Genomic DNA, 11,893 nt, shown 5'->3' with positions numbered 1-11,893 from the left:
ACCAGCTTTCCAGTGTAATGTAGAGAAATTGCTTCTTCTCCTCCTTGCAGGCCGGGGTGTCCTTCGAGGAGGTGGCCGTGGACTTCACCCGGGGGGAGTGGGCCCTGCTGCGCCCGGCCCAGAGAGCGCTCTACAAGGAGGTCATGCTGGAGAACTTTGGGAACGTGGCCTCTCTGGGTGAGGAGGAGCCCTCTCTCCCTCTTGCAGTGAGGAGTTGACCATAAGGGAGCCCTTCAGGAGGAGGGACGTGGTGTCAGGCTGTCTGCCCTGGTCCCTGTGGCTGGTCTCTGCCTCTGTCCTCTGAGGTGGGGAGGGTCCTGTGCCTTCCTTGCAGAGAGGGGGAGCCCCTGCCTGGCAGTCCTGGGCCTGATCCACCTGAGAGGGCCTCAGAAGAGGTGCCAGGGGGGAGGCCTGGTCGGGAGGAGGTGGTGCTGGAGGGGTCTAAGCAGGGGGCTTCCCTCTAGTCTGGGCCTGCCCTTCCCTGGGATGAGGTGTGGCTGTGGAAGGAGCTCAGCCGCCTTTTCTTCTCTCCTGTCTGCCCCCCTTTCTGGCCAGGTCTCCAGCCTAAGTCTCCCCCTCCTCAGACCCCCCGGGCCTCCTCCTCCGTGCCGTACTTCCTCCTCTCGCCCTCTCTCCCATCCAGCCTTCCTTCTCTCGCATTCCTCAGGGACCGCAGGCAGCCCCACAACTCTCTCAAGGACTGGCCACGAGTGAGACATAATCGGGCATCTTCCTCATCAAAGATCTTAGTAACTGTTGAATTCGGAATGACCCAGAGAGATATTTTAAGTGCTTTGAGTGCCACCAATTTTAAAACTCTCCTTTCTATCTTTCCTCCAGTCTATACCTTGACGCTTAACCAAAGTCAACCCTTTTAAAAGGAGGGTCTCACGACTTTGTGAGGAAATGCTGCCCCCATCTGCAATCTGTGCATACGGAGGCTGAGGACCGTAAAGGCCCAGACTTGGGTGTATGGCCCCATATCCCTGCTCCTACAGAGTATCAGGGTGACAAAAGAGGGACGCGTCTTGACCCGATATACCGTCCTCCATCCCAGCCCCATGACTTGCCTGTTGTGTGTTTCTGGAGGGACCGTCGATCTGGCGTGGAATTGTTGAATTTCTGGGCACACAGAAGAAGAGGTCTGATTTTGCGTGTTTTCCTAATAAACAGGACCTCCGTGTGCGAAACCTGAACTCATATCCCGGCTGGAAGAAGAGGAAGGGCCGTTTCTCCCCAGCTGCGATCGAGAAGAGGTCGAGAAGAGTGATCGGCAGGTAGGGGCCATCTTGGGACTGTGTGTCGCCTGTGCCTTCCTCGTAATGGCGGGTGAATGTCTGTGGCCTCGTTTAACCTCAGAGTTTGCCTGGAAAAGAGCTTGGATGTCTTGTGGAGGCCGAAATGGTGCCCGGAGATCTTCGACCTCGGACAGGAGGCACTTCCCTTCTTCCTAGTCGTATAGCTGTGAGGCCAAGTCGATCCCAGTCCTGTCCACTCTGGAACGCAGTCTCCTTCTGTCCAGGGTGTCGGCTAGCCCGGTTTCGCCCGAGATCCCTTTCACTAGAGATGCCGGGCCCTGATGCTGCCGGCTCCCTCTGCCTGCAGAGCAAAGCACGTGCCTTATGGCAGAGGTGTGACTCGACGCAAACCGAGGCGGCTCTCGCGTGACCACATTCTACCTCCTCCCCCTGCACAGAGTGGTGTTTCATGCGATTGTAAAGGATCTGGCGCCTACAGTATGCCCATATAACATCCAGCCTCTTCCCCAGGAAGTCCTGCCTAGTCCGGATTCGAGTCTTCTGAATCTGCTATTAACCATTCACTGTTTTCTAACTCTTGTTTTTAACTCCTTTATTCCTGATTGTTGTACTCTACCCTGAGCCCTTCCAGGGAGGGCGGTATATAAATTTAACAACAATAATAATGTGGGCTGAGACAAATAAAATGAATTTCAACAGAGAGAAGTGCAAAGTCCTACACTTAGGTAAAGATCAAAGGCACAGATATAGAATGGGAGGGACTTGGCTTGACGGCAGCACATGTGAAAGGGACCTTGGTGTTCTGGTTGATCACAAGCTAAACATGAGCCAGCAGTGTGATGTGGCTGTGAAGAAATCTAATGCAATCTTAGGATGCATTAACAGAAGCACTGTGTCCAGATCACGGGAAGTGGTCGTTCCGCTCTATTCTGGTATGGTCAGGTTTCACCTGGAGTCCTGTGTCCATTTTTGGGCCCCACATTTTAGGAAGGATGTTGACGAGCTGGATCGTGTCCAGAAGAGGGCAACCGGAAAGAGAAGGCTTAGAGGGGATATGATTGCAGTTTTCATGTATTTGAAGGGCTGTCATGTAGAAGATGGAGCAGATCTATTCTCTCTTGCTCCGGATTGCAAGACTAGATCTAATGGGTGGGAATTACAAGGGTGTCGTTACCAGCTAAATATCAGGAGAAACTTCCCAACTGTGAGAGTGGTTGGGCAGTGGAACAGTCTGCCCCGGGAGGTGGTGGATGCTCCTTTCCTGGACATATTCAAGCGGAGGCTGGATGACCATCTTTCGGGTATGTTGTAGGGCTGTCTTTCGGCTGTGTTCCTGCAGAGTGCAGGGGGTTGGACTAGATGACCTGCAAGGCCCCTTCTAACACTAACATTCTATAATTCTGTGAAGACGAGGAAGCTGTTTACCTCTCCCAATAATTGTGTGTGGGGGGGGTTAGCAAGGGGGTCTCCACAGCAGATTGCCACATGGGGGTGGGGGAAGGGAGCACAGGGGCAGAGCAATTGAGATGTCACCGTCTCACTGTTTCCTTTTGTGTTCGCTTTTTGAAAGTACACTTGACCCTTTCTACAGAGGCGTCGAACTCATTTGTTATGAAGGCCGGACCTGTCAGTGTGGCCTGCTTGTACCGTAAAAGGTCATGCCCGGGTACTGGAGGCGTAAGCTCAGAGTCACTCTAGATTCGCCAGTAAGGTTGGGAGGCCTCAAGCACACCCACAGAACACAACAAACATGTAAAATGCCAATGTAAGAGTCTTAAAACTGTTGACATTTCAAATCCAATTAAAGTATAAACTGTTTAAAGGTTTAAAATATAAAACTATAAGACCTTTATTTCATAAAATTGAAAAAACGATTAGAACCAAAAAGGTACACACCTCCCCTTACCAGCAACCACTTACGCTTCAATGCTGTTATAATAGCGAAGTATTTTGCTACTGAAGTGGTGATTGTCGGGTCAGTATCTGTCAGCAGGTGGCTCCAGTGGAAGATGGTATTTTGATAACACTGGATGGACCCAATATGACCTAAGAGCTGACCAATGAGAACAAAGGAATAGGAGATGTGTCAAGCATCCCAATCTCGCCAGAAGCACAGGTACAAAGCCTGTCTGACTACGGAGTTCGTGAGAAACGTCCCGTTAATTCTGCAGACGGTACAGCATTTAATCTTGCAAAGGGTAAAAGCAAATCTATGAGAGGGGGTGGTGAGATGGCTTAGATATGATGGAAGGGTCAATGGAGGAGGAATTCCCAGAGCAGGAGGAGAAGATAGACGCCTGGCACATGCGGCGGTGGTACTCGCCCTATCCCAGTTACTTGCTTTCGATCTGATCTGTCTCCATGCTTCTTGCTGAGATATATTCTTGAGTGCTGCTATCAGGAGGCCAAGGAGGTTCAGTTTCTTCTCTCTTTGTGTTTCTGTCCTTTATGTAAAGTTTCTATCTCTGCTACCTGCTATGACATTTTATGACACACATGGCCCGGCCCAACAAGGTCTCATTTATGTCAGATCCGGCCCCCATAACAAATGAGTTCGACACCCCTGGTCTAGAGGATACTGATTTTTATTTTTGGTGGTCTGCGGAGAACTATCCTCCAACACCACGTTTCGAAGGAATCTCCTAATTCCTGAGGGATTGACTCTGCTCGTCCTGGTCTTAGAAGGCGGTGAGGAACGGCCTGGCCCACTCCCAAGCCCTTTCCATCTCCATTCCTTGTAAAGCTGCAGTTTCCTCTCTGCTGCCCCCATCTGGCTTGAGTTAGACTTGCACTCTGTCAGCTGGCAGTCCGACTGTAAAAGAATCAGCCAACAGAGTGGCATCCCGTCCACTCGGTCGCCTGAAGTGATTGAGTAAGAGGGGACGGCTGTGGAGGGGTGCCCCCCAGCCCCTCCTCTGCCACCGTCCCTAGCCCGGATCCCTACCTGGACATCTCAAAGCTTTTACCCGAAAACCTTGTTAGTCTTTAGGTGCTCCTTTGCTCAACATTAGGCGTTTGTGGAAAGTGTCATATCCTCACACCAGGCATCCCTTTCTTTCTGTAGGCGATGTGTGGCTGTCAGTGAATGGAGCGGAAGAACACCGACAGATGGAAAAACAGTGTACATATTCAGACGTGACAGAGAAGTTTGAATATTTGGATGCACCAAGGAAGGAGGAGGGGAAACACCCACCTAAAGGGAGGAACAATTCCGGTCTTTTGCAGGGGGATGACTCTCTACAGGAAAATACACGTCAAGGAGACAACAGGGAGGAGTTCACTGCAAGCAAGAAAAGTTTAACTGACATATCAGATATTAATATTCGCCAAAGTATGCGTAACAGAAAGAAAATATATACGTGCCAGATATGCAGAAAAAGTTTCAGGCAGAAAGCGCACCTTACATCCCATCGAAGAATTCACACAAGGGAGAAACCATTCAAATGCCTGGACTGTGGGAAAAGCTTCACTCAGAGTAACATTCTTATCTCCCATCAAAGTATTCACACAGGGGAGAAACCATACAAATGCCTGGATTGTGGGAAAAGCTTCACTCAGAGTAACATTCTTATCTCCCATCAAAGTATTCACACAGGGGAGAAACCATACAAATGCATGGAGTGTGGGAAAAGCTTCAGTCGGAGTAGCACCCTTATCTTCCATCAAAGAACTCACACAGGGGAGAAACCATACAAATGCTTGGATTGTGGGGAAAGCTTCCATCGGAGTGACCGTCTTACTTCCCACCGAAGAATTCACACAGGAGAGAAACCATACAAATGCCTGGACTGTGGGAAAAGCTTCAGTCGGAGTGACAATCTTACCTCCCATCAAAGAATTCACACAGGGGAGAAATCATACAAATGCCTGGAGTGTGGGGAAAGCTTCATTCGGAGTAACACTCTTATCTCCCATCAAAGAATTCACACTGGGGAGAAACCATACAAATGCCTGGATTGTGGGGAAAGCTTCATTCGGAGTAACGCTCTTAATTCTCATCGAAGAATTCACACTGGGGAGAAACCATACAAATGCCTGGATTGTGGGGAAAGCTTCAGTCGGAGTAGCACCCTTATCTTCCATCAAAGAATTCACACTGGGGAGAAACCATACAAATGCCTGGATTGTGGGGAAAGCTTCATTCGGAGTAACGCTCTTAATTCTCATCGAAGAATTCACACTGGGGAGAAACCATACAAATGCTCACAGTAACAATCTTACTTCCCATTAAAGTATTTACGCAGGGGAGAACCTATATAAATGCTTGGAGTGTGAGAAAAGTTTTGGAAGAAAAGATACTCTCATTGCCCATGAAAGAATTCATACCACGGAAAAACCTTACAAATGCCTGGAGTGTGGGAAACGCTTCAGTCACAGTTCTCGTCTTATTTCCCATGAAAGAATTCACACAGGGGAGAAACCATACAAATGCCTGGAGTGTGGGAAAAGCTTCAGCTCGAATGACAATCTTACTTCCCATCAAAGAATTCACACAGGGGAGAAACCATACAAATGCCTGGAGTGTGGGAAAAGCTTCATTCACAGAAAAAGTCTTACTTTCCATCAAAGAATTAAAACAGGGGAGAACCTATATAAATGCTTGGACTGTGAGAAAAGTTTTGGAAGAAAAGATATTCTCATTGTCCATCAAAGAATTCATACCGGGGAAAAACCTTACAAATGCCTGGAGTGTGGGAAAAGCTTCAGTCACCGTTCCAATCTTACTTCCCATCAAAGAATTCACACAGGGGAAAAACCATACAAATGCCTGGAGTGTGGGAAAAGCTTCAGCTGGAATGTCAGTCTTATTTCCCATCAAAGAATTCACACAGGGGAGAAACCTTACAAATGCATGGAGTGTGGAAAAAGCTTCATTCACTGCGGAAACCTTGCTTCCCATCAAAGAATTCACACAGGGGAGAAACCATACAAATGCCTGGAGTGTGGGAAAAGCTTTGGTTACAGTAAGAGTCTTGCTTCCCATCAAAGAATTCACACAGGGGAGAAACCATACAAATGTCGTGTGTGGGAAAAGCTTCCGTCAAAGTGGAAGACTTACTTCCCATCGAAGAATTCACACAAGTGAATCAAACAAATGCCTGGATTGCGGGAAAAGCTTCAGTTGGAAGGGCAGTTTTACTTCCCATCAAAGAATTCACACAGGGGAGAAACTATAGAAATGCCTGGATTCTGGGAAAAGCTTCAGTCGGAGTGACAGTCTTACTTCCCATCGAATAATTTACACAGTGGAGAAACCATACAAATGCCTGGAGTGTGGGAAAAGCTTCAGTTGGAAGGGCAGTTTTACTTCCCATCAAAGAATTCACACTGAATCATATAAGTGCGTGGAGTGTGGGAAATGCTTCAGTCACAGTGCACACCTTGCTTCTCATCAAAGAATTCACACAGGGGAGAAACCATACAAATGCCTGGAGTGTGGGAAAAGCTTCAGTCGGAGTGACATCAAAGAATTCACACAGGGGAGAAACCATACAAATGCCTCAATTGTGGGGAAAGCTTCAGTTGGAGGAACAGTCTTACTTACCATCAAAGACTTCACATGGGAGAAACCATACAAATGCCTGGAGTGTGGGAAAAGCTTCAATCACAGTAACAATCTTACTTCCCATTAAAGTATTTACGCAGGGGAGAACCTATATAAATGCTTGGAGTGTGGAAAAGGTTTTGGAAGAAAAAATACTCTCATCATGCATCAAAGAATTCACACCAGGGAAAAACCTTCCAAGGGCTTGGGGTTACAGTTACAGTCTTGCTGCCCATCAAAGGATTCACACAGAATGAATGCGAAATATATAATCCCTTAAGAAAATGATTCCCCATGATAGAAAAAATAACCTTTGAGAACTTGAATTGGAAAAGCATCAATAAAGCTAGATATAAAATAATGATTTACAGTTGACAAGTTATAAGTTTATCACTTTGTATTCTGTATTCCGAAATAATGTAAGTTGTTATATGATAGAAATTTTATAGTATTCTTTTTTTTCTCTAAGTGGAGCAACCTATATTTGTGTATTATAATGTTGAATTCTGTATTCCTTTTGAAAAAGAATAAAAATTGTTTGGGAAAAGAATTCACATGGGAGAAATCATATCAATGCCTGGAGTGGGGAAAATGCTTCAGTTGCAGTTCACACCTCAGTGTCCATTAGACAATTCAGAAAGGGGAGAAACCATAGAAATGCCTTGAGTGTGGAAAAAGCTTCAGTCACAATGGAAGCCTTACTTCCCATCAAGGAATTCAGAAAGGGGAGAAACCATAGAAATGCCCGGAGGCGTCTGTCAGAAAAATCACACAGGGGAGAAGCCATATAAATTCCTGGAGTGTGGGAAAAGCTTCAAAGTGCGCACTTTAATGGCCATCAAAAAGTTCACAGAGTGGAGAAAACATACAAAGGTATGGAGTGTGGGATAAACCATGGTCACAGTAACACTCTTACTTTCCATAGAAGAAGTCACACAGGGGAGAAACCAGGGGAGAGGAAATTCATGTTTTTAATTGTATTTATGCTCTGGAATTGCAAACAACTGCTGTCTTGAGTCTTATAACCTTGCTTTGAAAATTTAATCAGAGTTACCAAGATGTATAATAACTCCTTTGCACAATCACTTTAGGGTCCGATGGTTTTATTTGAAGGACAATCACGTGTTCAAGGTCAAAGATTTTATTTCTCTTCCCCTGTCCCCTATATCAAAAGTGTCACATAAGGGTCAAATGAGGCTTTCTACTGGTGGCTTCCAATCAGAAAATACCTTATATTGGTTGAGCATATCATGTGTGCCGAGTATCCCATCAGTTTAAAAATGGACTTGCTTAAATCTTCAAGAATTGTAATGTTTTGGTATTTAGCTAAGTGTGAGAAATGTTTGAAGAACTGATTTTTATCGAGTGCAGTTTTCTGTAGTTGTATGATTAACTTATACCTTTTATCAGATTCTTGCCTAATACAAAGAGCATGGTTTATTTTAAATAAAAACATTTTCTCTAAGAAGCTCACTGCTTGTTCTACTCACACAAGATCTGAAGACTGGTCTCATATATTTCATTGCATTGGAAGAGATGAGTCTCTCAGAAAGTTTGCTCAGTAAACCTTAATGGGTGATTCTGTAGCTGAGTCCAGCTAATGAGGGTTTAACTTCCGCAAGAGCTGGGTTCAGTGCAGACCCCTAGACAGTATGCAAATTATATAATTCACAACAACTTCGGCATTTGATAGGGAAATGAATTTTCCTGGGGGGGGGGAAATAAGCCCCCTTGCAGGGATGCCTTTCCGACTGCCTCCATCTGCATTCTCTGCGTTTTCCTGTGAAGCTGCTGCTTCCCTTTTTCCACAGAAGACTGTCGCCACAGGGTTAATTTCTTCTAACTAGTTCCATGATGTAGTGATGGCCGCAGGAATAAACAGCTTTAAAGAGGGATTCGCCACCACTGCTTGGCCCCTCGGAGTCAGGTCTTCTACAGGTGCCAACCTGCAAATGGGTAAAATCAACCACCACCTCTACATATATCTTTTCTGTTACTACCCCCAGCTTAAGGAATGGCTCCCACTCTCCCAGCTTTTCACAAACTATCCAAAACAGTTATTCAAGAGAGCTTCTCTAGGCATGCGTAGAGTTGCACTGTACTGAATGAGTCACAAAGTGAGTTATTTCAAGGATCAGGGACTGTGGTCTATGCTGCTGTGTTCAGCTAGATGAAGCTAGGATCCTACTATGTAGGATTTTGCATCATGTAATGTGTCCTGTTAAGTCTGATGCTTGGCTTCAGTCCTGGTTTTAGATTTCTGATTGGTTCTGCAGCCCTCATCCTCTTGTGTTGTTTATTGAATGCCCCATCTTGTTGAGTGTATTGATTCACTCCGTGCAGTCTGCCTTGAGTCCAGATGAGAAGGGCCGACTATAACTGGCATCTCCCTTATAAATAAAAGCTGAATGGTGGTGGCACTTCTCTAGAACATTCCACACGCTCCAAAATCAGTTCGCTCTCTGATCTGTCATTTAGAGGGTCTCCCTATCCACTGGCTGCTTTGCTGTCTTGTTGAGTGTATTGACTCACTCCATGCAGTCTGCCTTGAGTCCAGATGAGAAGGGGCGACTATAACTGGCATCTCCCTTATAAATAAAAGCCGAATGGTGGTGGCACTTCTCTAGAACATTCCATATGCTCCAAAATCAGTTCGCTCTCTGATCTGTCATTTAGAGGGTCTCCCTATCCAGTGGCTGCTTTGCCTGAGTCCTGCCTCCAACATTCTAAACATTTTGCATTTCCTCTCCCCCCCCATAGCCAGTCAGAACACAGAGGTTATTTGCATATGCAGCCTCATTGGCCTTTGCCTCGGAACACAGAGGCCGTTTACAGATGCGACTTGATTGGCTTTTGCCTCTAACATTCTAAACAGTTTGCTATTCTGAGGTAAAATGTGTTTGATCTCCAGGTGAGGGCTGGAGATCACTCAGAATTACAACTGCTTTCCGGATGGCAGAGATCAGTTCCCCTGGAGAAAATGGTGGGCTCTGTATCCTTATATGCTGCTGGGGTGGCCCCTGTATGACAGCCAATGTGACATAGCAGTCAGGGCTTCAGAGCACGTGAGAGGCTGCAGGTGTGTGGGAGGTGGAAAGCTGAAGAGTGAGGGGGAAATGTAAGTTGATGATTGGCTGGGAAGGAGATAGGGTTGCCAACTCCAGGTGGGAAATTCCTGGAAATATGAGGGATGGAGCCTGGAGAGGGTGACGTTTCAGGAGGCGTGGGACCTCGGACAGGTACAAAGCCATAGACTCCACCCTCCAAACCAACTATTCTTTTCTGGGGAACCATCATTGCCAATCTCCAGGTGAGGGCTGGAGATCACTCAAAATTACAACTGTTCTTTAGGTAGCAGAGATCAGTTCCTCTGGAGAAAATGGTGGACTCAGTGTCATACCCTGCTGAGGTTGCCACAGCAAATTGACACTGAGTGTCCAAGGCCGGGGCACCCGCCCAGAGCCTCTTTCTAGAGGCCGCTGTATTTATTTCCACAACGGGCCTTTTTCCTAGTAAATAAATAAATAATATTCAGCTGGGGCGCCTGATCTCCCCAAGCCCCGCCCTCTTCAAGGCTCAACCCCCAAATCGCCAGGAAATTGTCAATCTCAAAGTGGCAATGCTAGAAAGGCCTGACCCCCCTGAGTCCTTCCTGAAAGGCCAATACACACATGAAAAGGACCCTGCCCTCGCCCCCTGCCTATCACTCACAGAAACCCAGTGTGGGGTGCTGTAATTGCCTAGCAACAGCCACTGAGGGAATCCATTTCTTAAAGTTACAGGTGCTCATTTTATCATTTGGGTTTTTTTAAAAAAGCATTTTTCCCCTAACACATTTTATTTTTCCCCTGTAACCCTGGGAAATTTTCAGTTTGTACAAAGTTGTCTCATAGGTACAACTCTCATAGGCACAACTCACAGTTCTTTTCTATTGCCAGCAAAGTGTTGAAAACACTTATTGTATGAGAAAAATACAGACATACACCACTTTTTGGGGTTAACCCATAGAGCATACAGAGGCACTGCCATGAGTATTGTCCTCAAGGAGGGGCACAGACTTCACAATTTCCCCGGTGGGAGGATGGGACTGAACCTGGTCCAGGCTCACAGTAATCTATATTAAAATGTTTAAATATGAAGTTACATTTCCAAAAACCATCAACAATTAATCGAGGTTTAAAAAAAAATTTTTTTTTGTTTGGTGTAGTGGTTAAGTGCACGCACTCTAATCCTGGAGAACTGGGTTTGATTTCCCACTCCTTCACTTGCACCTGCTGGATGACCTTGGGCAAGCCATAGTTCTGGCACAGCTGTTCTTGAAAAAGAACAGTTTCTGTCAGAGCTCTCTCAGCCCCACCTACCTCACAGGGTGTCTGTTGTGGGGAGGGGAAGGGAAAAGAGTTTGTAAGCCGCTCTGAGACTTCTTCTGGTAGTGAAGGGGGGGGGGTATAAATCCAATAAGAACATAAGAGACGCCGGCTTCCAGTTTGGCTTCCGCAAATGGTGGACGCATCCCCGGGTCGCTCCCGGGGGCGTCTCGCCCGCCCGCGGTTGAGGAGGGAATTCGCGCAAGCGGAGACCCAAACGAGCACCTCAGTAGAGGAGCTCGGATCCGGGGCGCTTTAGGGCATTTTGGGGGAGCCTCTTTCCCGGCCGAACGGTCGGAAATTGAGGCTCTCTCCTCGCCCTGCCCCTATGGACCTCGCCGCGTGAGTGACCCTGTAAGGGGTATAGTGGAACCTACGGACGTCACCGAGTGATGAAGCGAAAAAGTGAAAAAGCGATGAAATTGGAAAAGAACGGCTGGAACTGTGAGTTGTCAATCGTAGCCGAAAAGGAATAATCGCATCCCCCCCACCCCAAGCGATAAGAAATGAGAGAAGGAGAAGATCCTTCTATCCTCGTTTAAACTTTTGTTTTATACGAACTCGGCGGAGAAAAGGGGGGGGACTGAAACTGGAAGAAGCCCTTTGGTAATTTAAGCGAAAGAGCGAATGACTTTAACTTTGAATGAACTGTTAGAACTTTCTGAGTGAGCTCCCCCCCCCAGCGAAATGACACGAGAAAGTGAGGGGTTGCCCTCACCCTC

The 11,893-nt window shown here is 46.7% G+C and overlaps 1 pseudogene; it reads left to right on the top strand.

Moving 5' to 3' along the window:
• Positions 1-7,084, top strand: part of LOC107123540 — a 7,713-nt pseudogene extending 629 nt beyond the window's left edge.
• The last annotated feature ends 4,809 nt before the right edge of the window (positions 7,085-11,893 follow it).

Source organism: Gekko japonicus, unplaced genomic scaffold, assembly GCF_001447785.1.
Source record: "Gekko japonicus isolate JY-2015 unplaced genomic scaffold, Gekko_japonicus_V1.1 scaffold5491, whole genome shotgun sequence".
Lineage (NCBI taxonomy): Eukaryota > Metazoa > Chordata > Lepidosauria > Squamata > Gekkonidae > Gekko > Gekko japonicus.
This window is presented reverse-complemented; position numbering and strand designations above follow the sequence as displayed.